General features: G+C 32.4%; 1 protein-coding gene across 3 annotated transcripts in view; it reads left to right on the top strand.

Moving 5' to 3' along the window:
- The first annotated feature begins 1,288 nt into the window (after positions 1 to 1,288).
- The window catches only part of LOC127734568 (cAMP-dependent protein kinase type II regulatory subunit-like), a 50,419-nt gene continuing 26,952 nt past the window's right edge, over positions 1,289 to 24,755 (top strand). For 2 of the 3 annotated variants that reach the window (XM_052244505.1, XM_052244508.1), the window contains exon 1: positions 23,623 to 23,993. The gene's annotated coding sequence lies outside the window, so the exon portion shown is untranslated. Of the gene's footprint in view, positions 1,505 to 23,622; positions 23,994 to 24,755 lie in introns of those variants that run through there. The other variant, XM_052244507.1, reaches the window with a different exon arrangement.

Raw genomic sequence — 24,755 nt, forward strand, 5'->3', positions numbered from 1 at the left:
TGTTTTACATATGTCATTTCGGGGCCTTGTATAGCTGACTATGCAGTATGGGTTTTGCTCATTGTTGAAGGCCGTACTGTGACCTATAATTGTTAACCTCTATGTCATTTAGTCGCTAGTGGAGATTTGTCTTATTGTCAATCATAACGCATCTTCTTATTTTTATATGAGATGTACAGACAGCAATGTAACTTTATAGAAAATATCGTTGTCTATTGTAAATAGTTCCCACCAAATTAACTTAAGCAGAAAACTTAACATTGAAAGTCCCTGGACCACCACCTAGGGGGCTGGGCCTCGAAATAGTCTTCAAACTGATATGAACTGATAGTAATGCAACTTTATAGAAAATATTACTATCATTGATCTATCACAAATAGTTCTTATCAAACTAAATTAAGCAGAAAACTTAACAATTGTTGACGCCATCGACGACGACATCGCCAAAAAAGCAATACCTATGTCTCACCTTCCGAGACTTTCGTCGCAGGCGAGACAAAAATTAGTTACAGCACAGCATCTGATCCTGGGTCGTAGTCTATCTAAAATGAAACTTTTATTTCTTCCATTTTCTTAAAGTTTTGAGGTTTAGACCTTTTACTTCATTTAAAATATTGCAATGCATCAAATACTATTCATTAGAAGAATGTTGCGTTAAATTATGTTTAAAACGAATGGTTGACTGCACATTCAGTTTAAAGGCCGTTCTATATGCATCATACATGTATCAAATCCATGTTTAGAAGGCGACAAACAGGTAGCGATATTGAAAATTCAGGCAAAACGTCCTGTTTGGAAATCATTTTTTTTTAATTTGACATATCTCACTTAATATTTGTTTATATGAAAGGGTCGCTACATACATATTCTCTAATATTATGTACATGCTACACAGTATCATCAGATTATAACTTATTTCGTACGAAGTAAGAAGTATGTAAATAATGTGTAATACCGCCATTATAAACACTTAAACCTAATATCTTTATAAACTGTAATTTACACTTTAACAAATTCAGAAAGCTTTATATCTGACATGATTTTCTTCTAATTTGATTGAAAACTCATAGACGAATGGTATTTTAAGTACATGTCGAAAACATTAAATTGTAAAGTTAAGCAACACTTGATAGAAGCATGTATAATTTATATAGTTTTATCTAATAAAATCCTTCAATTGATCCGAAGTTTGTTAACATTTAAATAATGAAATTTAATAGGTTTTTAAATCATTTGTATAAAAACACTTTATTGTACATTATAAGAGTAGTTATGTTCATAACAGACTTTCTATATGATTCATGAAATAGAGAATTTCATATATAAATGCTTAATGCATTTGTTTACAATTTTGATCTACACACTTGTGATGCTGATTTGATTAAGAATTTATTCCATCGATTTCAATGTTAATGATCTAAGTCTTCCATGATAACAATTTGCTTTCAACAACAGTTTTATATTTCAAAGTTTTTAGTGTATATGATATGCATGACGAATCAAGGTAAGTTTTTATATTTAATTCTTTGTATATTTTTATTTCATTATGTATTGCACAGTCTGTAATCATTTTTAATGATTCTAGGCATCAATTGTATAGTATCCTAGTGCAAATTATACTGCGTCTATTAGTACTTATAAATGGAAAAAAATATTGAAGTTCAAACAGGGCACAAGTAGTTTTAAGAATCAGTACCACACGGAAATCAATGGTACTCTCATGACTTACGCATGCGCAAGTTACATGTTTTCTTTAAGAAATTGAACATAAGACTTGCGTGAGCATAGTGATACAAATTAAAAGGAGATGTTGGGAATAAGCCAATGAGACAGCAACTCATGATCAACAACAACAAAAAACCAAAAGAAGTCGTGAGGTCATCATACGGTCTTCAACAACAGACACGTATGCTAAGCTCTACATCGCCGCTAGTCTAAAAACTGCTAATAAATTTACAAGAGACTATCAAGAAAGATCTTCCATCAGTACCAATTTCCCTAAAAGACAACTGATACATTAAGATTAAATGTAAACAGCCGCTGACAAGGTACGTGACTTGGGACAGGCACATAAACATATGGCGCGTTAAACTTGTTTTTGAGATATCAATACCTCCCTATTAATCTTGATCAGTGGAATGATAAAAGTTACATAAAAAAACACACCACAAGAATCCGTACAGGAAAAGCACTTGACTCTGTAATACATAAAAAACGACAAATACAATCAAACAATTATGAAAAAAATGTTGGCAGTCACTGAAAGCAATCGCAGTTGTCTTAACCTAATAATAAGACACCATGCCAGCCTACACTGTTCCATCGGTAGTTTTACTTGGTAACAGCAACGTTATAGACAGTTACTGTAGACAAAGGCACGATTTTGAGCAATTTCTAGAATTTTTGCAGAGATGTTTTCTTTGCAGAATTTCTTTTTTTTTTTTTTTTCAAACTATGAATAAACTCATTAATGTTCATAGATGAACACATTCTTTTCAAATCCTGACTCTTTGTAAAGAATCTTTTAACTTACATTTCAGGATTTAATTATTGTGTATCGCTCTGTACCAGCAATACAATCTGTTATTTTAGTTAATCATTGGATATCTCAAGGCCGGTCAAGGTCAAAATTTTGGCAGGGGGTCTGGGATAGATGGTGTAAAATCCTGCATTCTGGGCATTTACAGAGAGCTTGACATCGTTTTTTATTTTTGGACACTTTTTATACATTTTTCATATTTTAAGACGTGTACAAACACCAAATTTTTAACAACTTTATCTAAATATATATGTCAGATAAACATCCAAATATCAATTTGAGTCTGCCGCCAGAACTCAGAACAAACATCGACTCAGTAGCAATTGTTATTCAAATTGGAGTTTGCCAATTTTTTTATTGCCGGTTTCGTCAAATCGTTTCAGAATAATTGGTCTGCTGACATCCTTATCGCGATGAACATGGAGCATGGCAAGACCGCACAGTCTCTCGGCACTCATGCATGATCTTTCCCAAGTTTTCAGTCGTCTCAGGGCAGAAAAAGAACGTTCACAGCAAACACTCGTCACTGATATTTTAGATCGAGAATCGAATAATGAGGGGGGTAGGAGGGGGTCCGATCCCGAAATCCCGAATTAAAAGACACGAAATTCCGTAATCCCGAATTAGAAAACATGAAATCCCGTTTTAAAGGTCCTACCATCCCCCAATAATGTCAAAATTGGATTACGGGATGTTCTTAAAAATTTTAAGGTAAAAGAAACATGGATAAAAACTAATCCATGCAGGTTTCATATTATTTATATTTTGTTTATCTGTAAAGAGAATGAATAAAGTTGGGGAAAACGGGGAAATGAATATGCAGACAGGACTGCTCCCGTGCGGGTGCCCAAGTACTTGATTTGTCAGTCTATCTATAGTTTTTGGATTAGTTCCAATGAAAATATATTTAATACTCAAACTCTTAACACCTGTTATGATCACAAACAACATCAGTTAGTTTACTAGAACTATTCCTTCCTCACCTTCAGTATCGCTTTTCCTTTTTCTGCAAGAGCCTGTTTTTAACCAGAGATCCATGATGATTACCGTTACTAGGTTAATGTAATCGAGAAACCCGGTGAGATGCTGATTTATATCCGGGAAGAACAATTTAAAAGGAACGATGTGACTTAAGTTATAGAAGAAATTAAGGTTGAGACAGAAAAAACAAATGACTATATTTCGTATTTAATTACCATAAACAAATACACAAAAAAAAAAATCAGTGTCGAAATTTTAGTGAGGCAATTGCCGCACTTGCCTCGATGGTAGTTACGGCCTTGTATCTTCAAACAACTTCCAGAACAGTGTATTTGTTCTTATATTCATATCTTATGACATGCTTCAACTAAATCAGGTAAATATTGCTACATGCCAGTGTGTCTGTCACAAGAGAGGAATCTGAACAATTCTTGCTATTGTTTCTTAATGTTTTTGGCCTTTTGATACTTTCATGTTGATGGCAAATGTTAATTGTATCTATTGATTTCTTTGAGAAGTTGCCTGATATTGGAATGATTTAGAGATTATAAGGTATAGACGCTTGTTTTTGTTTGTTTGTTTTTTTATCATTGAAGACCGAATGTTGACCTCTTAAAGTCTTCTTTTGTTTGATTGCATCTGATTGGTGTTCGCCGCACATCTCCTTTTACTCATATGTACTACACAACAGCTGACCTAACATTTGATTACCTACCATATGCTGTCAATGTAAATATAACTGCAGGTTCTATAGATATATATTTCACACATCTTAATTAAGTCAAGTTTTTGTTTATATTTTTACCATGTGTGTTTAGATTTAATCGTCTAATTAATTGTCTGCTGTTTGTTATCGTATATAACTGTAACCGGGGTTAACTTGTTCATTCATTCAAAGGTTTGAAGCTGGTATTTATATGTCTGAACCCAAAGGGTAGATTAGGATATAGAAACATAGTCGTGTGGATTTCCGGTAGTAAAACCCATGCCGTGGTTTTTTTTGTTTTGTTTTTTTGACTGAGGGGATGTAAGAGCGTAATTAATACCATTTTGATCGATATTATATACAATGACAATCGCGATTACATTAGTCAAAATATAACTCAGTACGCCATTCAATGTCGTCCTCTTGGCTGTAATAAACATCATTCTACTTTCTTTTGACTTTTGACTTGTCTTTTTTATAACTTGCTGGCTAATATGGTCTCTAATCTATGTAACATGCAAAAATCGCTTTGTAACTTAATTATCTTCAACCGTTTGATTTGATAAATTAGAGACAGCAGTACTTTTACCGATGTTCAAATCTCACCAATCCATTCAGAACATACAACTCTAAGTAAAAAAAACCTCGGGCAATCACATGAACTCCAAAATGCCCGAGTGCGTCCAGAGGGTACACGGCTTCTGTTATTGATGAATCATCCACCATGCAAATCAGCACTCGGTCAAATTATCATAATCGTTAAATTTACAGATCAGGCGACTGTTCTGGCATCTAAACCGCGAAACAAGTCGCCAGTGAGTGGAGACACAAACACATCAGTCAATATGTGAATTAACCAGTCAATATGCATCCTGTCGATACTATTTTGGCATTGCATAGGGTCATGCTTTTTCCCAAGACTACTTACGGCGTCTTTACTATAAATCTATTAGATGATTTATGTTATTTTAGTCTATTTATCATTAGTAAAATTGGGCTTTGAACTAGATTTGGCAACTGGGAGTGAACTCGATTTGGTTAACTGTGAGTAATCGTAGGTCGGTACTTCATCTTGTCAGTTTTTGTGCTTAGCAATTTGATTCAATGAAAGTCCTAAGAAGTATCTTGGGAAAATGGTCTAGACCATCACTTGAAACCAATTATTTGGATATGAACTCAAAGCCATTTACTGAAACTAGATGGACATTTTTTTTTTAATTCGTCAATTATGTCCAAACAATATGAAATTAGGTAAACATCAATTTTGTATTGACTTCCTAACTAATTATACGAACCAAATCCTTCGTCGGTTCACATTGTCGTAAAATGAAGAAAAAAAATGTAAGGTCAAGCAAGTGAAATTGTTGATCAAAACAAATTAATCTATTACTGAGGATAAACATTTTTTGTCAAGAATGAAATTTAGTATTCTCACTGAGACTAATACATAATACTCCTAATACAAGTTGTAAGATATATAAGTCGAGAAAATATAGATTTGAACATTAAAGGATTGTACAATCAATAAATTTCAGGGTAAAATGACATATGAAGCCCTTAATGTCATGTTAGTATCCCATGTTGTCAATTATACTTTTATTTACCAGAATTTAATTGACGTTCGATCATAAAATATCTCGATATCAAGATATATACGACTTATTCTGATGGCTTACAAGCTTTTTGTACCAAGCTAAAACTCTTAGGTTACAGACAAATTTATATGATATACAATTCCTTTAGAGTAAATAAAAGATTGTGTATACTTAATCAAAACTGTAGGCTAAATCTAATATTGCTTCATATTACCATTACAATAACAATGTAGTAAAACAAATTCTAACGGCACCGTCTGTTTGGCTTTGTGAGATGTATACATACGCAGCCGCATTTGGTTGGTATGCAGGGGTTAAATCTGATGCCTCGAGTAAGAATAGTGCCAAAAGACCCATATCTTGTTTAGTTGCGTTTATCATGTTGATGTCTCTGCTAACTGAACTGGCTGATGGCAACCAAATAATCTGATATCGTACTAGCCTCAGTATGTAATGTATACAGCATGACAGTATTATATCCATCATCACAAAAAGTAATGCAATCAAATTCTCGATCACAAATGATTGTTTCTACACCAAACACTTACTCATGAAGCGATTCCATTTCAGCAAAATATTATTCAGTCGGGAATTCCAATATACAGATATAAAATCATTTTTTTTCTTTTTTTTATTTGACACCAAAAAGAATCATTGGTAGACAAAAACTATCCCGAGTGTAATAAAAGTGGACAATAACTTATTCCGAAAATCAATACGACGTATTTTGTATAAAATATTTAGGTAAAATCTTGATAGGCTGTTCATTGTATCAAATTACACCAAATATGTAGACGATACACGCGTCTGGTGTACCAAATTATAACAAGGTATTTAAGATTGGTTTTAAGAGGTACATAAACGGTCTCCATTTATGTGTTTACATTTTCCAATTACGAAACTTCAGTTCTGGAATAGTCAAGATTTTGTTTTGTTTTCATATTTACTATACCGATGTCTCATTTGTAGATAAGTAGAATGTTAATAGTCGCAAACTAGGTTACTTGTACGTTTAAGCTTGCTTTATGTAGAGATCCTCTTTGTAATTGAAATCTATCTTTAAGCTAAGATCTATGAAAAAGGCGATTATTTTTGTTTTACAATTGTGAAGTTCCATTCTCAAGTAGTAACATATCTCCTCCCCCTGCCTATGTGTTCACGCATCTGAAGTGATGCGATATATATGCAAGAGAATGGATACTACTGAACTATAACTTTTAACAGGGGTATTAAGAAATACGACTTTTGCACTAGAACTTTACAAGTCCTACGCGGTCACAATAACGAATTTGTTAACTTGTCTCATCATACAAAAACAGGAATACTAGTGAATTAATTTTAAGCTGGTTTTAACTTTAAGTTTAAAAATGTCTGGAAAATTCCGATATTATTACATGTTTTGTAATAACTCTAATCGTGGCACATATTAATAGACGTATTTACACTTGTATGCAAATTTGTCCGCCATTACGTAAAATCACACAAGTTCCCGTAAACTTTGACATCATAATTCAAAACATTTGACGTCACAATTAAAAAGTGATTGTTGCCTGACGTTAAAAGGTGATTCGGGGTAGATCTAAGGTCATTCGGAGGCAAAATATAGCTAAATACCAAAAGTGTAAATACGTTTATCGAATCATGGCTCGTACGTGTTGCTCAATTTTTGGTTTGGTGGTCAGTTGTTTGATCTTTTTTTCGACTTTTGGTTTTTAATTGCCCATGGTACATGTATCTTCTCTCTCTTTTTGATATGACTATGGAATCAAATAGGAAGTGACGTATGCGCAACAAATGACGCGTACCCTGTCGGTGCATCGTGTGTCACTACAGTTAGAGTGCATCTATGACCCCGTTTACACTTGCACGAAATTGCATGGACCGATCTTTATTTGAATCGATCTTACAAAGAATTTTAAGACCAGTTCGCGTTTACATTTGAATAAGCAAGGTCGATCTCGATCGATCTTTTTAAATCTAGTGCGTTTACACTGCAATAAAAAAAACAATCGGTCTGACCTAATTACCTTATATTTCGTCAAATAAATCGTACAAATAGAATATGATAACGTGTGCTTGTCAGGAAATAGTTGGGTCATTGGAATTGCTTATGCAGTTATTAATTATCTTTTTGATTAACAAATCACAAGTCATTAAACAAAAACATGTGAGAAGATTATCACTTGTCATTAAACAAAGACATGTGAGAAGATTATCACTTATAACGGAAATGTCAATTCGTTTGAAGATAAGGAATTTGCCGCCAAGAAATAGGATTTATATATTCAGAAGAATGATGCAAAAACGTCGGAATACTTCTTTTTTATCTTGTCTTATCCTCACGTTCTGTCAAATAAATTGGAGATTATGGATAAATCCCCGGGAAACAGACTTTTATAAGGATATAACTAACTGACCATGCGCAGAATTATTTTCATATCTAACTATAATAACACTTTTACTTTTAGAAGGATTGATCGCGTTCAATCTAACCGTTTACACTTGAAGAAAGATAGATTTAAAAAGATCGCTTTTTTTAAACCACCTATCGAGGTGGACCTTTTAAATCCGATTGAAGATCGAACTTTCCCGTTTTTATTTGACTAAAGATCGATCTTTTTTACTGGTGTAAACGGGGTCTAAGTTACTCCTTTATTCCAGTTTATGCCTGGATTTTCAATATGTGGTATGTCAAAAGTATTTATGCCGACATTGTACTTTTACATTTGACACTAACAGAAAAACAGACACTCAAATTGAGGCAATCGTAAAGTAGTTGACCTATATTCAAATCTCGAATCAAGTTAAAAAAAAACTTTGGGAATCGAATGTACTCCATACGGAGAGAACCGGGTGCGTCAACAGAGTAATTGTAAGCAACATATTTTCTTCTTTAACTCAAAATTAAAGATAACTTCAACAAAGAACAAATGTAAAAGTAATGTACGTGATTTATTCAACCAAGTAACTCAAAATCAGCAATTAAAAGTAAAGAGATATCGAAAGAAATATGTTATATTCCACTGTAAATAACTATTACTCAGCTTTACAAAATTACCTACGTTTAATAAGATGAAAACATCAAATTAAATTGTATTGGTCAAATTATTAAAGATTGACTAGTAAATAGTGACTGAATCAGTCATATTCATATATAGAAACAGATCCCTGGCCTACATAGACACATATCATGTCCCAGTGGATCAATTCTGAGACGATAAGTAAGGTAAATATATGTCGTCAAACCTGATCTCTATGGAAACGACAGTAAAAAGTGAATTTAATTAGGCTTGATAGTTATTTCTTCTTATAAAATTTGCATTTAATGTAAATTTTGGATCTTTGTCTGCAATATCTCAGGTAAAGATTATTTGCGAGACAAATTTAATATACAATATATATCCATCTTTGACATTTTGTCGTAGTATAGCCAGTAATACCTAGTATTGCGTATAATCAAGCAAAACACCTAAACAGAGTGTTGCAAAAAGTAGAGTAATATGTACTCTATGAACTAGATTGACCAAAAATAAGGTTTTTCTAATGATGGGATTTTGGCGCTTCTATGAGGTTTTATGAACGAACATACAGGCATGTTGAATAGGAAAGCAACAGGCCAGAAAACAGAATATCTTGATAGTTTTTACCGTAAATGTAAGATTGATTGCTGCATGCTTCACGTCTTGTGTCTAGTGACATGTAAGCGAGAATCTCTAAAAAAACTTAAAAGAGGATGTTTTGGATAAAGACATAAATTTTGCCTTGCGACAGGTTTAGACCATCCACGGACTGCTTAAAGAACTGATTTAGAATTATTAAGCTAACTTTGAGCGTCGAATTCTGCCTACACGAAACATCATATTTAACTTTCCCAATTCAATCGAACATGGCTGCGTATTTATAATTACCGCAGTCAAACGGACGCCTCTCCAAGCATGGGAACGTCTGTCGGATGGAGAAAGGTGACTCGTCGTAACTCTATTCACCAGAATTCTATTCTATTCATTATGTTAAAAAATGTCAGATGCATTACCTTAAACAGCTGCATACTATTAAGTATGTTTATAGCATGTAGTTCGACTTGACGGTGTCTAGGGATTGCATTGAAAGACAACAACGCATGTTCATGGCAAAGCACTTATACTCCCATATCATTTTTACAACGAAAATTTGCCCCATTATTTCCCTGTTTGATATGAAATTAAATAAGTTATTGAGGCTTACAACATAAACTTGATAAATAACACCAAAACCCCTTATAAACGAATATGTTTTCAAAACTGAGCAATGAAAAAATTCGTGCGACATAAAACCGCTTCCGTTAATTTTTATGATTGATTATTATCTTGACATTTATACAGGGATGGAAGGAAAAGCCGGTGTATTTCAACTGGTTTTGGCTATTCATCCTGTCAGTTGATAAATGGTGAAAGATAAGGTGAAGAAAATGTACGAATGTATTTTCCCTTTTCCCCTAATCCTAGAATAACCCTATAATCGATGCGTCGGTCTCCTTGTCCGTCTATTTGTCTATCTGTATTTGAGCGTTAAATTTGTTTTTAAACATGCCAAACGTAAATACGCTGAACTACAGGACAAGCAACTGATATTGATTACTTTATGTCCAGAAGAAGTATAAACAATTCCTGCCACAAAATAAGAAGTTTTGGTATGATATCCAATGAAACAACTATCCACCAGTGACAAAATGATGTAGATGTAGGCAACTATAGAGTACAGATTCTAACTTTACGGTCTTCAACAACGAGCAAAACCCATACTGTATAGTAAGCTATAAAAAGTGCCTGACATGACAAAATGTAAAACAATTCAATCGAGGAAACCAACGACCTGCTGTATGTATAGCAGAATTCTCTAAAAGTGGTATTCCGAAAGTTTTGACCACCAAAATTTTGCAAGGACTGATACAATTTTGATTTTGTTTTTTTGCAATAACAAATAAAAGCAAGTACCAGCAGGTTGTCTTTAAGGACCACCAGGGAAACAAGATTTCGAGAAATCTAGTATAGAACAATTAACGGAAAACAAATATGATAGATAGCGACCAACGACCACCACAGAATAACAGGCTCCTGGCTTAGGACAGTCAAATACAAAATGTGGCGTGGTTAAACATATTTGCGAGTTCTCAACACTCATTTCACTCTTTCACAGCATAACATAAAACATCATGTAAGAAATCAGTCTGAAAAGGGCTTAACTCATCAGATCGACACACAGCACGAGAAAAAAAACAAACAAAATGACTCAAAGTACTGATCAAGGAGCACTCGCAGTGTCTGAAAGCTAGTTCAACATAAAAATAAGGAGATGTTGTATGATTGAAATTGAGACAACTATCCACCAGAGTTCAAATGTTAAAGATATAAACAATTATAGGTAACCGTTCGGACTTCAACAATTGAGAAAACCCCATACCGTATAGTCAGCTATAAAAGGCCACAACAAAGCCAATTTCAACCAATAAATAAATCATGTTTTCCAGACCAGAAAAATCAACCAGTTTACATCCAATGGATAAAAGATAAAAAAGTCATAAAAAGTCTGTAAAAACATGAACTTGTGCAATGCAAAAATAAAAGTTCTGACAGGATGTAGGATCTTAAGGTTCCTTAACTGTATAGGAATACATATTTAGTAATGTTTCAATTTATTAATAACAAAATCAATGAAAGTTCCGATATAAACGATGTTCAAAGGACTTATTACAGTGTTAAATTGATAATCTTTTATGAATGAATTTAATCAATGAATCGCGGATAAATTACATAGATCGAATCTAAATTTACCAACTTTATAAACAACATCATAGTACAAAGGAGGATGTGATATCCATTTTTTAATCATTTTTCTGCAAGTACAAGGGAAAATTCCAAAAGGGAACGACAAATCGTCCCTGTTGTCATAATTCCTTTTTTAGATTTCCCCGTATACAGCTGAATAATCAAAATCTAGGAAAGGACAGTTATAATTAGAGAATTCTTGATTATTTAACGCAAAAATATCATTAAGGTAACAGTAACTGTTGTAGTTAATCAATTTAATGGAATTTATACGAACTTTACAGAGTTTGGACATAAACTGTGATTCTTAACAATACAGGAACACGTCTGCTATTAGAAATGCATATAATAAACAACCTGTGGAGAAACTAAATTTAAAGTCAAAACGCACAAAGTAGTCAAGGAGAAAATTTTCAGCTTTAACAATCTCATCACAGTTCATGTAAGAGTATCTAGTATGTTTATCTTTTTCATTACAGAACATGGCTATATATGAGTTGAAGCAAATAAATTTGCAATCAGATTTTTCAAAGGACCATCTTATTATATAAGATTTATTATGAAAGTTAATGATATAAGTTCTTTGATATTAAAGTTATCTAATTTTCTTGCAGAATTTATTGGTTTTTTTATGTTTATATATTTAGTGTTTGTGTCATTATAGATCTAGATAAGTCTGGTACGTTGTACAATTGTTTTTGTCGACTAGTGACTATATGATTCGCGACCATCACTTGCGTACTCAGTCTTCCTAGGTTACGAGTTTGTTGTTTTCTTATTGCTAGAAAGGTGTTAACAGAAGACCTTTAACTTTTAGGAATTTTTAGTCCTCAATGCTCTTCAACTTCGTACTTTATTTGGCCTTTTTAACTTTTTTTGATTCGAGCGTCACTGATGAGTCTTTTGTAGACGAAACGCGCGTCTGGCGCAAATACAAAAATTTCAATCCTGGTATCTATGATGAGTTTATTAGTCGTTAATTTTAGTGACGAACATTTGAAAAAAAATATAGTTTTAAAACAACTATATAAACCCAACAAAAGACAAACTCTAGTAACTTTGCTTTGCGTACAAAATAATAGAAATTTCAACAATTTACTAATTACTTTGAAGTGTATTGTGTATTTGCTTATTTTATGATATCGTAGATATCATGTTTGGACACTTCATTCACATTTGTTTGACTTCACCTTCCGAAGAGATTTGTTAAGTTTTTATAGTTTAGTACATTTAACCTTTTAAGAGAAGGCGTGGTTTGTATATCAGTTGCTTGTTGGCGTCTAATCTTATGGTGTAGCAATTGTGTTTGTTTCGTAACTTGCCCAATTAGCCTGGTACGTTTACACCTTGTGACTAGGCGATTCGCGATTATCACTTACGTACTACCAAGGTTGCAAGTTGTAAAAAATGGTTTGTTGTTTTCTTATTTGTTTGACCTTTTCTGACCCTTATTTATCTCAAGTGACAACCAATGGATTTCAGACTATTTATTCCTTGATTGTATTGTCTTATGGACGTTCGATTTTCCTTGTTACACTGATTTTCGATACTCATTCTGTTTCTACTAGACCAATTATCTATAGTAATACTATAATAACTTGTTTGATTTTACACTTGAAGTGAAGGTACTTTTAACATAAAGATGAAGATACATAGTGTCGTTTAATTTATTCTTTTTAGCGTATGTGTAATTTTTCCATCGTAATTGAACACACTGAAATACCTGTTTACCATATATTGGTCTTCAACAATGGGTAAAACCCATACCGCATAGTCAGCTATGAAAGGTCCCGAAATGACAAATGTAAAACAATTCAAATGAGAAAACTATCGGCCTCATTTATGTACAAAATAATGAACGAAAAACAAATATGTTTATTTCTATTCTGAATGTAAAGTCTCGATACTTTTCAGCATTAAATATGAAATATAATTTAAAGTTTTAAGCTATACGAAAGGAACTAATCAAAGTTGAAACTTTCTGTATATTTTATTTTTAAAAATATTTGTCTAAAACATGAAAAGTTTGGTAAAGCACCCTTTTCTTTCGTATTCTTTTGATTGGTGTATTATATATATAACAATAAGAAAATATAGTATGATTGCAAATTAGACAACTCTCCACCAGAATCCAAATAACGTAGAAGTAAGGAACTATAGGTCACCGTACGGCCTTCAACAATGAGCAAAACCCATACTGCATATCAATCTATAATAAAAGGCCAAACAATGACAAGTGCAAAACAATTCAAACGAAAAAACTAACGGCCTGATTTATGTACAAAATAATAAACGAAAATCAAATGTGATATACAGCAACAAACGACAACCATCGAATTACAGAATTAAAGAATACCAAAATATTCTGTTGTAAAATGAAACTGCATTCATTGAGAACTCAAATTATAGTTATTGAAAACTTAACGTCCTTTTGCTAAATTCTAACAGCTCAACTAAAGACTGTCTCCCATTATATATATTTTCAACACTATTGCCTACCTAAAAGTGTGAAGTATTTTAGTTTCCATCTTTAAGACGACCACGAAGTTTATTTACAGAGAAATATGTATTTCGTCGTGTGAGTGTTCTATTTGTCTAAATGTAAGGAAATTGAATATGAAGTTTAAAAGCGCAATATTATAGACATTTGCCTGAGATAGAGAAAGTTATGTAGCAATCGAATTTATGATGTTAAAGAGCAACTCTTTGTTCAATTGGTTTTGAAAAAACAAGCCCCTTAGATAAATAAAGTATCCCCTTTTCTGGAGAGAGTTCACTACAATACCAAAAATTTTTCTTTTAATCATTTCTTATATTTGTATTGGAGATAGACTTTGGATTTTTGAATTCTGTAATATCCCAAATTCTGTTAAGCATTATTTGCTCAGTATTACCAGAAGTCACTTACTAGGGGAACCCCTTGTAATGGACTATTGGTATTACTCATAGATTGAGTTGATTTTATGCAGACAAAATTAAGCATAGTATTACTAACTAAATGATTTCGATAACAATTGTTCTAGAGCAATAATATCTGGAAAGTAGTGGAGATACAAAACTATTGAAAAATTTTTCTCTGGATTTCCGATTTTCAACAGTATAGTTCTGAAACTAACTCGTAGAATGTAGAAATCTCATTTTGTAGTAGTTATGGGAGATAGAACATTGCACATGGATCTCAAATATATACCTATCTCCATTTTTATCAAAAGTGGACATATAAAATTATAAGACTCGCATGACAATTTGTCTATGTTAGGCCTAGTCGGTTAATAACAGTCGATAGACGTGAAGATATGTGGTGATCTATTATTATAAGTCATAAAAGCCCAAATACTCAAAATATCCATATAAAAGTAAACAGAAAGATAAGAAACAATATAAGACATTTATCATAGAAGTCCAACGAAGTCGTAAGATATGTTAGCATGGCAAATTTACTTCATAAATAATATATAAATTGAAAATATATCAAACATTTTCAAATTTAAGCCTGTTTTCAGATAGTTCCTTCAATTCGCTCTAGATTTAATTGAATGGTATTAAGTTGTCGTTTCGAAGTATTTGTGAATAAGGTATACCGCATTACTTTGGTTATACATGTTATGCTAGCAAGTACACACGCTTTCAATGTGTTCAAAATTCAATATTATCTTCTCTATATAGTTTTCATAGTTAAAATGATTAAATTTGCATCATTATAATAAATGCATCGTATCTAATGCCTATTTTAGATGTCATGTAGGAAATTACGTCATAAGCTGTTACGCTTCGTATGTTATTTATGGTCGAAACATACATCAGTAAACAATCAAACTGTTAAGCTTAAAAGAAAATAAAAAAACAACCAACCACAAGCTGTCATTGAGACTTAATAAACTCATCATAGATATCAGTATTAAAATTGTGTACGACAGACGAACGTTTCGTCTACAAAAACCTCGTTAGTGACGCTCGAATCAAAAGAGTGTAAGTAATTTAAAATTAATTTCATTGCAAATTTTAAATTTCATTTTTTTAAAGCAAAGAGCTGTGTTTATATAAAAGTAAGGAGATGTGGTATGACTGTCAATGAGTACATTATTACATTTTCAATTTGTTTTCAAATAGGCTGTTCGAAATTACTCAGCGTCATAGATGGTTTCTTTCAGTATGTACTAGATAAATATGATATTATATAAATAACACATAGCTGAGAGGGTGATAAAGCAGATTGTTACCCCGAGAAAACATTGTCAAGCCAAGGTTGACAATGTCTTTTCGAGGGGTAACAATCTGCTCTATCACCTCTCAGATATGTGTTATTTAATTTATTATACTGAATGTTCTGTTATTACTGTCTATTAAATTTCAAATTCAAAGCAATAAACTATGTCGTCTTGTACATAACAATCATCCGTATTTATTAAAGCGCACAATTGAGCAAGCGTCTCCGTGAATGGTCATAGGGATAGAGTAAATTGTCTCCCTCGTATTAACCAATCAAAATCTGGCATTTTGACATGAAGTATAATAAAAGCCCATTTTAGACCAACTACCCCCATAATCCTGAAAATCTCGTGGATAGTCACATATGATTATAATAGAAAAAATCAAAGGATATGGGGTATCCATCCATGACACAAAATCAGAACATGTACAGGAAATAACTCACAAAAAGCAAAGGAACAGCACTTTTATTGGTGTTCTTCAATGTATGACTGTTGTGGCTTGGTACAAAATGATGTACTAAAAGTTAAAGACTAATTGAATATAAATCTTTTTTCTTTTCTTTTTGTGTGTATGTACTATTAACTAAAGTACAGAAGTTGACCATTAAAAATTTACATGATTTTACTTCATTAAATACTATCATGTCTGATAATACAAACACAGCATGTTCCTTTGGACGGCGTGCATAAAGCTGAGTCCACAAACGTAACGTCTTCAAATTACTTCAACCGTTTACGACGTCGGCATTTTTCCCCAGAAAATAAACGCGTAACATAAACACTGGACACTTAGTTTATCACATAGCTTTAAACATAAACGTTCAACATATTTCTTTTTTTTTTAACAATTAAGTGCAGCTTATGCACATTCTGGAATTATAAATAAATATATGCTAAGAGCAGTGTAATGGAAATAATAAGCGACTATGTCGTGGACCCTATTCAGAAAACTAGGGTAATAGTGTAATTATGTCTTATTTAGAAAAGTTTTAGGATTGGTTGTCCTTCATGGTAGGGATACTGTTCTCGTTGGTCCTGGTGACATATCACCGCCTTTGGAAGATAAATGTGACTTTATAGGTGGTAGGGCGATATATCGGATGATCGAAACTTTAAGAGATCTTTCGATAATGCAGGTGATAGGGCGATGTTGATAAGGAGATCTTCGGAAGGTCAATTATTTAATTTCATTTTACATCGACTGGTCTTTTATGTGGTTTGTGGTATTATCTGTCGGATCCATAGTCAATCAACCGATATATTCAACAAATGTCCACCTTTATTTCGCATCAATGTTAACTCTTCAGTATTATAATATGGCAGACAGGTGCTCACTCAACTGATATAATTTACCATAACCCCCTTCTACTTTGAAATCATTTATATATTGTTGATTACTTCTCGTCCAATAACAAATATTACACGCATATTTTAGACGGTTAATCGGGCATGTTTTTAAATGATGGTTGTTTGGAAAATGTACAATGATTTTACAGCCACTGAATAAGAGCTGCTCTTACCGTCGATCATCGATTAAGTATCTCTAGTAATTCATAAGTGCCTTGAAGCCTAAAGTTGCTTCAATTTTGATAGTAGCATAGGAAATTCATGACAAAATACAATAAAGTTCCAAACATATCAATTTGTACAATAAAAACAGTTTTGCAAAACCCGTCAAATGATTTATAGTATAAATTGACATAATTTAGAGGAGAATTATGTACCTTTCAAAACTAATTTACAGTTTGCTCTTTATAAAATTGAAAAATTGCAAAAGCAAAATGTCATATAAATTTGTATAATTTACAGTACCAGTTTTATTTTTATTAATTCAGTGGAGTATATATTATGTAATTTATATGAACAAATTTTACCATTATAAGCCATTAGATTTGGGATTTGTAAATTCTATGACAGTTACAGCTAAGCTCCATTATATGATCTACTCGACAGCCTGGATGGCGAGAAACATTTTCTATAATGTCATTGAAATAATGGATTAGATGTTAGAATAATACAACTGGATCTAAAGTCCATGTTTGAACCAACCAGACTCGGAAAATGGCTTCTTTAATTATCCGTATTAAGGAAATAAGTAGACACATTATAGGATAGAAAATATTCTATAATATCTTGCTACAATCACTGTTTTCCTGTACTGTAATAAAATATATCTTAATATAACCAAGAGTAATTAAGGAGGATGATACATCAATATGAGTTTCAATGGCTTCAGATTAAAGTCGAGGACAGATAATTAAGAATGAGAGACATGGAAGACCCTTACTAAAATGATACTAGAATAGTTTTCATATTAGTAACATAAGTTAAGTTGAACTGTCATTTATAGGACATAGTCCATTCGTCTTCATATTAAAAAAAAACATGAAATAATAATATGTTTGAATAAAAACGAATGATGAGTATACGTCTATGTGACAGCAACCCTAATTTAATATGATGGTTAGTCCCATACCTCTGGAATCACAAATCGAAAAAAAAATCGATTTCATCAGGAAAATTACTTTCACCAATTCCAAAAATTGTGTAAAGTTTCAAGTTAATCGTTTTAAGTAAGTGTACAATAAAAGCTAAAGTCCTTCAACATTGGAATGACAAACAAGACAATTTTGAAATTCAAAGGGAAGCTTCCTTTCATTACTCCAATTATACTCGCAATTCGCGATATGTGAAAAATTCTCTCAAATATGACTGTTCATTAACTCTGAAACATTTTCAAATTCGAAATGGAGCTTTAAACCACCAAGTTAAATATTCAATACAAGTTTCATTAAATATCAAAACATTATCTTACTTTTAAACAACGTGAAGACGGGCAGTGGTATCCCATAATTCGACGGGCGTATAAATAAATTATCTGACTATTGCATTTCGATACAATATTTGGGATATTCGGGTATCCGTGATATCTAGAAGGTGCCCGTTCAAAATGATTTTTACTTAAGGTGATTTAAAAACCCTTAATGGTCAGCGTCTTGACCAATAAATCGAGCCTAAGCGACATATATACATACTAAGTACTAGATTTTACTTGTGGGTCGGCCTGAATAAAGGGCGGAACATTTAGATTTCCACTTCAAAAAGACAGTTTGCTGGAGAGGCATAAATTCTACTTCGAACAGCTAGGTAAAGTTCAGGCCCCTCAAAGAGTAGTTGCAATGGTTTTTTTTATTTAGCGTTGTACTCTCCCTACACATGAAGTATTGGGTTTAACGTCCCCATTCGACCTATTCAGTGCTAATGTGACTGCGTATTTATATACATCCCACGCAGCCAGACAGACGCCTATCTTTAGCATGTGTTTTACTTCTGGACGGGAGAATTACTGTAACAAGTGACCATATTTGTATACTCTATTCAACCCTTGGGGTTTTGATAGATCAGATTTATTTTGATTTGGAAATAAAAATATATAAAGTATACATTGTTAAGACACAAACCAACAACACAGTTAAACTAACAAGATTGCTACGCCTTGGTGAAACGTCCCAAGCTGCTGTGTAAATGATGAAAATAATGGTTTTTCATAAGCTTTCATTATGGTACAAATAAGTCAAAGTATGGTTAAAGTCGTAAATCTTCAACTAACCTTATCAAATCAAAATAACGGTAACAGTCATATCAAGTATGAGAGCTATCTGTCAAATTGCGGAGTTGCATTCACAAAGTGTCATTGTGATACAATGTTATAAAAAAATGAAAGTCCAATAACTCCCGTAAAAATTGTTCAATCAAAATGACGGTATAATAACTATAAAGTTTGGCAAACAATCCTGCCAAATATGAGAGTTTTCTGTAAACGGTCTCGGAGGATTTGGGTTCATAAGATGTTATTTTGATACAATAGTGAAAAATTATCATAGTCGAATGATCGCCTTAAAAATTGTCCAATTAAAAAGACGTTTTGCATTATGGTAAACTACACATGATCACAAACTATCCTACTACAGATTTGAGAGTGTCTGTTTCGTCTATCAAATAGTATCATAGGAGTTGCGTCCACAAAGTGTTTCGGACGAACGGACGGATTTTGAAAATTTGAAAATAGGAATTTTTTTCTCGAATTAAGACGAGAAACTAAATCTGAGTTTACCATGCGCGTAGGAGAAACTCTGTTTAATGTTAAATGGTAGACGATCTTTCATTTTAGAAAGAAAAAGAGCAGTGTATAACAATTTATTATTAAAAAAAATGTTCTGGGAAAGGGAAAGCACTATTCATTGAATTGAAAGTGTTTTTTTCTGGAAGTATTCACACACCTAATTAAATTGGCATTTAAAAAGTCAGAATGCGAATATATATGTTCAAACTCTTTTAGGTCATTTTTAAGTAACAACAAACAAAAGAACTATGTCAATTGGACCTGTTTTGATACGATAACTGCACTTGAATTAATTTTACTAGATAAAATTTTTGTTCGCTATGGAGATTCCATATATCGTCAAGTTATCGGAATTCCAATGAGAACTAACTGTGCACCACTTATTGCGGACCTGTTTCTGTATTGTTATGAGTTACAATTTATGACTAAAATCAGCAAAGACCCATCGAAACAACATCTGATACAAAAATTTAATAACACTTTTAGATATTTGGATGATATATTGGCTCCCAATAATGACAACTTCAGTATGTACACTAAAGATATCTCAACTTGTTCGATTCGCTCGTGTATGTAACAACGTATTTGATTTTAACGAAAGAAATCCCTGTATTACTGAAAAATTATTACACCAGGGTTTTCGATATCACAAACTAGTCAAAACATTTACTAAATTTTATCATTACAAGGACAGCATTCGTAAATATAAATCAACATGCAGACATCTTATACGGTTCAGGTATTTCACATCCAATCTTTTATGGTAATATTCTATACAAAGCACAAGAATGTCGTCATTCACCTCAAAAGCTAACCAAACCTTTAAACAGACTTATTCAGAAGGGATATAGTTAAGATACTGTTGTCAGGTCATTAAAAATGGCATATTTTGGAACTAATATTGATTCACTCTTAGGGTTTTTTGCATCGGAAATAAACACATTCATTCTAAAACAAGTTGTTGGCATGATACGGGTTATGTTCTTCTCATATATTTTATGATGGTATGATACTAAACCCCTAACGGGAGGGATTGTGCTTGATTTTCATATGATGAAGACATAATCTTTCATTCAGTTTAATTGAGGTCTGGAGCTGGCATGTCAGTAACTGCTAGTAGTCCTTTGTTAATTTATGTATCATTGTCATTTTGCTTAGTTTCTTCTGTTACCTATTCTGACATCGGACTCTGACTTTTTTGAAACTGAGTTTTACTGTGCGTATTGCTGTGTGTTTGTTAATACTACATAAGCTAGAGGTATAGGGGGAGGGTTGAGATCTCACAAAACATGTTTAACCCCGCCGCATTTTTGCGCCTGTCACAAATCAGGATCCTCTGGCCTTTGTTAGTCTTGTATGTTTTTTTAATTTAAGTTCATATATATGTTTCGAGTTTAGTGTGACGTCCATTTTCACTAGTACACATTTTTGTTTAGGGGCCAGCGGAAGCCCGCCTAAGGGTGTGGGATTTTCTCGCTATGTTGAAAACCCATTGGTGGCCTTGGGCTGTTTTCTGCTCTTTGGTCGAGTTGTTGTCTCTTTGACACATTCCCCATTTCCATTTTCAATTTTATTTGAATTGAATACCACAAAAGGAAGACATGCTTTTTGTAAAAGAAAGAAAGATACTTTAAATATGAATAGTGTGTGTCAAATCAATAAAACAAATCAATTAATAATTAATAATTTAAATGGCATAACAGAATTTTCAATAAATAGTTATCAGATAATTACATTTTATTTATTCATAAATAATTTTACATAAAATTTGATTGAGAGATTGAATTTGTATTTCTTGTTCTATTAGGAAATCAGTTTATCTACTGGTTATTATCCTTCAATTATTCTATCGAATCTAATATAATTTTCCAACTCCTAGATAACAGTTTGAAAATTGTGTTTTCTGAAATGTATAAAACAAGTTTTTTCCGCAGCAATAATGTTAAAACATGAATTAAAAGACGAAGTTGGATATTTATCAGTGATATAGAAGACCCTTACCAACGCACTAACACTCCACATGAGGGATACATGTATATGACATTTTGTTTTATCGATATTGGTTAATTGTTGAAAATCTAAGGATATTGTTGAGCCTATTGATATCTTTTATTTAAAAGTCTAAAAAGGGACCTACTCATGGATACGCGACTGTATTCTGTTATTATCTGTTTCACAACGTGCTTTTCCGTTGTTTGATATCGTTTGATTTTGTCAGTTTTTATGGACTTCCACTTTTTTAATTTGCCTTGGAGTTCGGTGTTTTTGTTATACCTTTTTTTTTCATATCATTTTATACCAATTACTTTTCTCATTTGTGAAATACTCATGGATTACAATTTCTTCCTTTTTCAATTTTCCTATCAATAAAAGTCTGTCCAATTTATATTGCCGAGTAATCTATATTGTTCTCTATTGGTTCCATTATTATTATTCCATTATATAAAATGATCAAGCAGTTCGATACAATGTTCAGATTTATGAAATACAAATATCTGTGCAAACATTGTAATTCGATTTTCAGAAACTATTTAAATAGACGCCCATTTGCACTACGGAAATATCAATGTTTGAAAATGATATTGACAAATTATTTAATTCAACAACTTCAATACTTTCTGTTTGCCATTTAATTATGCAATTTAATCCAGTACATTTACTAACAAGTCCCTTGCGAGTACTTGTTAAAAAAGTTTATCTTCTGTTTCATTGCATAATGGTTCAATTTCCAGTTGTATCTTTAATGCATTTCAATACATGTATGTTTACAGACTTGAACAACATGGAGACACATGGTAAAACAAAACAGCATGTTGGCATGCACCCTTAAGCATAGTGCTGCATCTATGGATTGTAATCTTACCACAGGTATAACTCTTACCCTTGACATCACTTTATAAACTTTTCAACAGAAAATAACAGCATCAACCGATGAATGGTGCCTAAGTATGTAAGACTTGTGTTTCTAGAATTATTTACATTAGTAACGCTTGAACCTAATAGTTTGAGAAGCCAAATGAATAAACATTCAAAAGCTTTAACAAAAAAAAAAGACATTTTAAACAGAACATCCAAAATAGTCATGGTGAATTTTGTCTGAAGCAGAAGCAACCATTTTGTGTACCATTAAATTATCCATAAGGTTAAAATATAGATGAAGATGTACCGATCTTGTCAGTACCAAAGATAATTAGTACCCCTGGGAACGTTCAGTCCACCAGGGGTGGCATCGACCTAATGGTAACAACGTATGATATAGATTCCATGGGTATTATGTACTTGTTTTAAAGTTTATAAAGGCTAAAGAGGGATTATATTCAAATTTGCAATTGACTTTATACGATATTGACTCTCCGAGTTATTTTGGAAATTAGCAAACTTTAATTTTATTTGTTTTATTACAATTAATACACTCTCATTATTTTGTTTATTGATATGAAACTTTACAAAACATTACTATCATGATCGCAACTTAATCAGAAAGTTAAGTGTTCGATCGTATAAAAAGTAAGAAATACTCGACGTTACTGTGAAATTGATAATTTAACAAAATTGGAGGTTAGGCAACATTATCTTTTTTTAATTTTGTTAACAACTGCAGTCGTGTAATCTTTACCTGCAATTGTATAAAAAGGATTTTAGTCATAAATGGCAGGGATAAAGTCTTAATATTCAAGTTGGTATCTAGTTTGACCTTTGCCAGGTATAATCCTTCGTAATTCGTCTTTATGGTGGTATCGACGTCATCTTTAAACAACATCACTCCATAAACATAGAAAATCATTTGTAAACACACTGAAACAAATATCAGCCGGCTAAAATTTTACATCAATTGTATATTAATCAGCTGTCAGAATAAATTTCATCCATCGAGGAAACCCATTGATTTATAATTATAGAGCGGCCTGGATTATTCTGATATTCTACATTGTAATATTTACACGAAGACAGATAGTCGTTTTAACGTTTGTCATTAGATTGAGGATGAGGTAACCTGTTTAAATAATCATTCATTTGGATTTTTTTCTTGGCAGGTAAGAAGGTTTTTTGTATTATATCATACTGATAGTTGGCAACATTATTGAGTTTATAACAAATTGTACTCACGTGATTTCACGTACTTACACCATTCATTTGTGAATTTACAGTTTACTTTAATTGAAGATTGAGAAAGCGTAAAGTTTACAAGTTGGTGATTATATAGATATATTTCTGCTAAAAAATGTATAGTTCGCTTTAAAATTTATAAAAACAAAATCTAAAAAAAAAAGGAATATCAGTCATGATGAAATGATAGAAACATTAAATAGATTTCAAGCTTAATTAGAAAATACATCTGAAGCGCAATGTTTACCAGTCTGGAATAAAATGACATTTTAATTTGTTATTAATATGCAATCGAATACATCAAACGAAAACACTGCAGATATGTAAAACACCCCGCACTAGTATCTCTGGAAACATCAAACAATATGAACTATCTATTCTGGTCCCATATATTCATACATGTATGACTATTCTGCTCCCATAAATTGATATGCCTATTCTGGTTCAGTATATGTACATGTCTATTCTGGTCCCATATATATTTGTCTATTCTTCTTGGTCCCGTATATTTATTTGTCTTTTCTGCTCCCATATATTTATATTATACTGGAGTGAAATATCCTGACAAATCCTGCAATTTGATTGTTTGCCTTGGCAGAGTATGTGCGCCCTGTGAAAAAAGGAAGACTAGAATGATAATTAATGTTGAAATCAGGACACTACAGTATAATACAATTATTATTCGGGCT

Source organism: Mytilus californianus, unplaced genomic scaffold (assembly GCF_021869535.1).
Source record: "Mytilus californianus isolate M0D057914Y unplaced genomic scaffold, xbMytCali1.0.p SCAF_3, whole genome shotgun sequence".
In the NCBI taxonomy this organism is placed as follows: domain Eukaryota; kingdom Metazoa; phylum Mollusca; class Bivalvia; order Mytilida; family Mytilidae; genus Mytilus; species Mytilus californianus.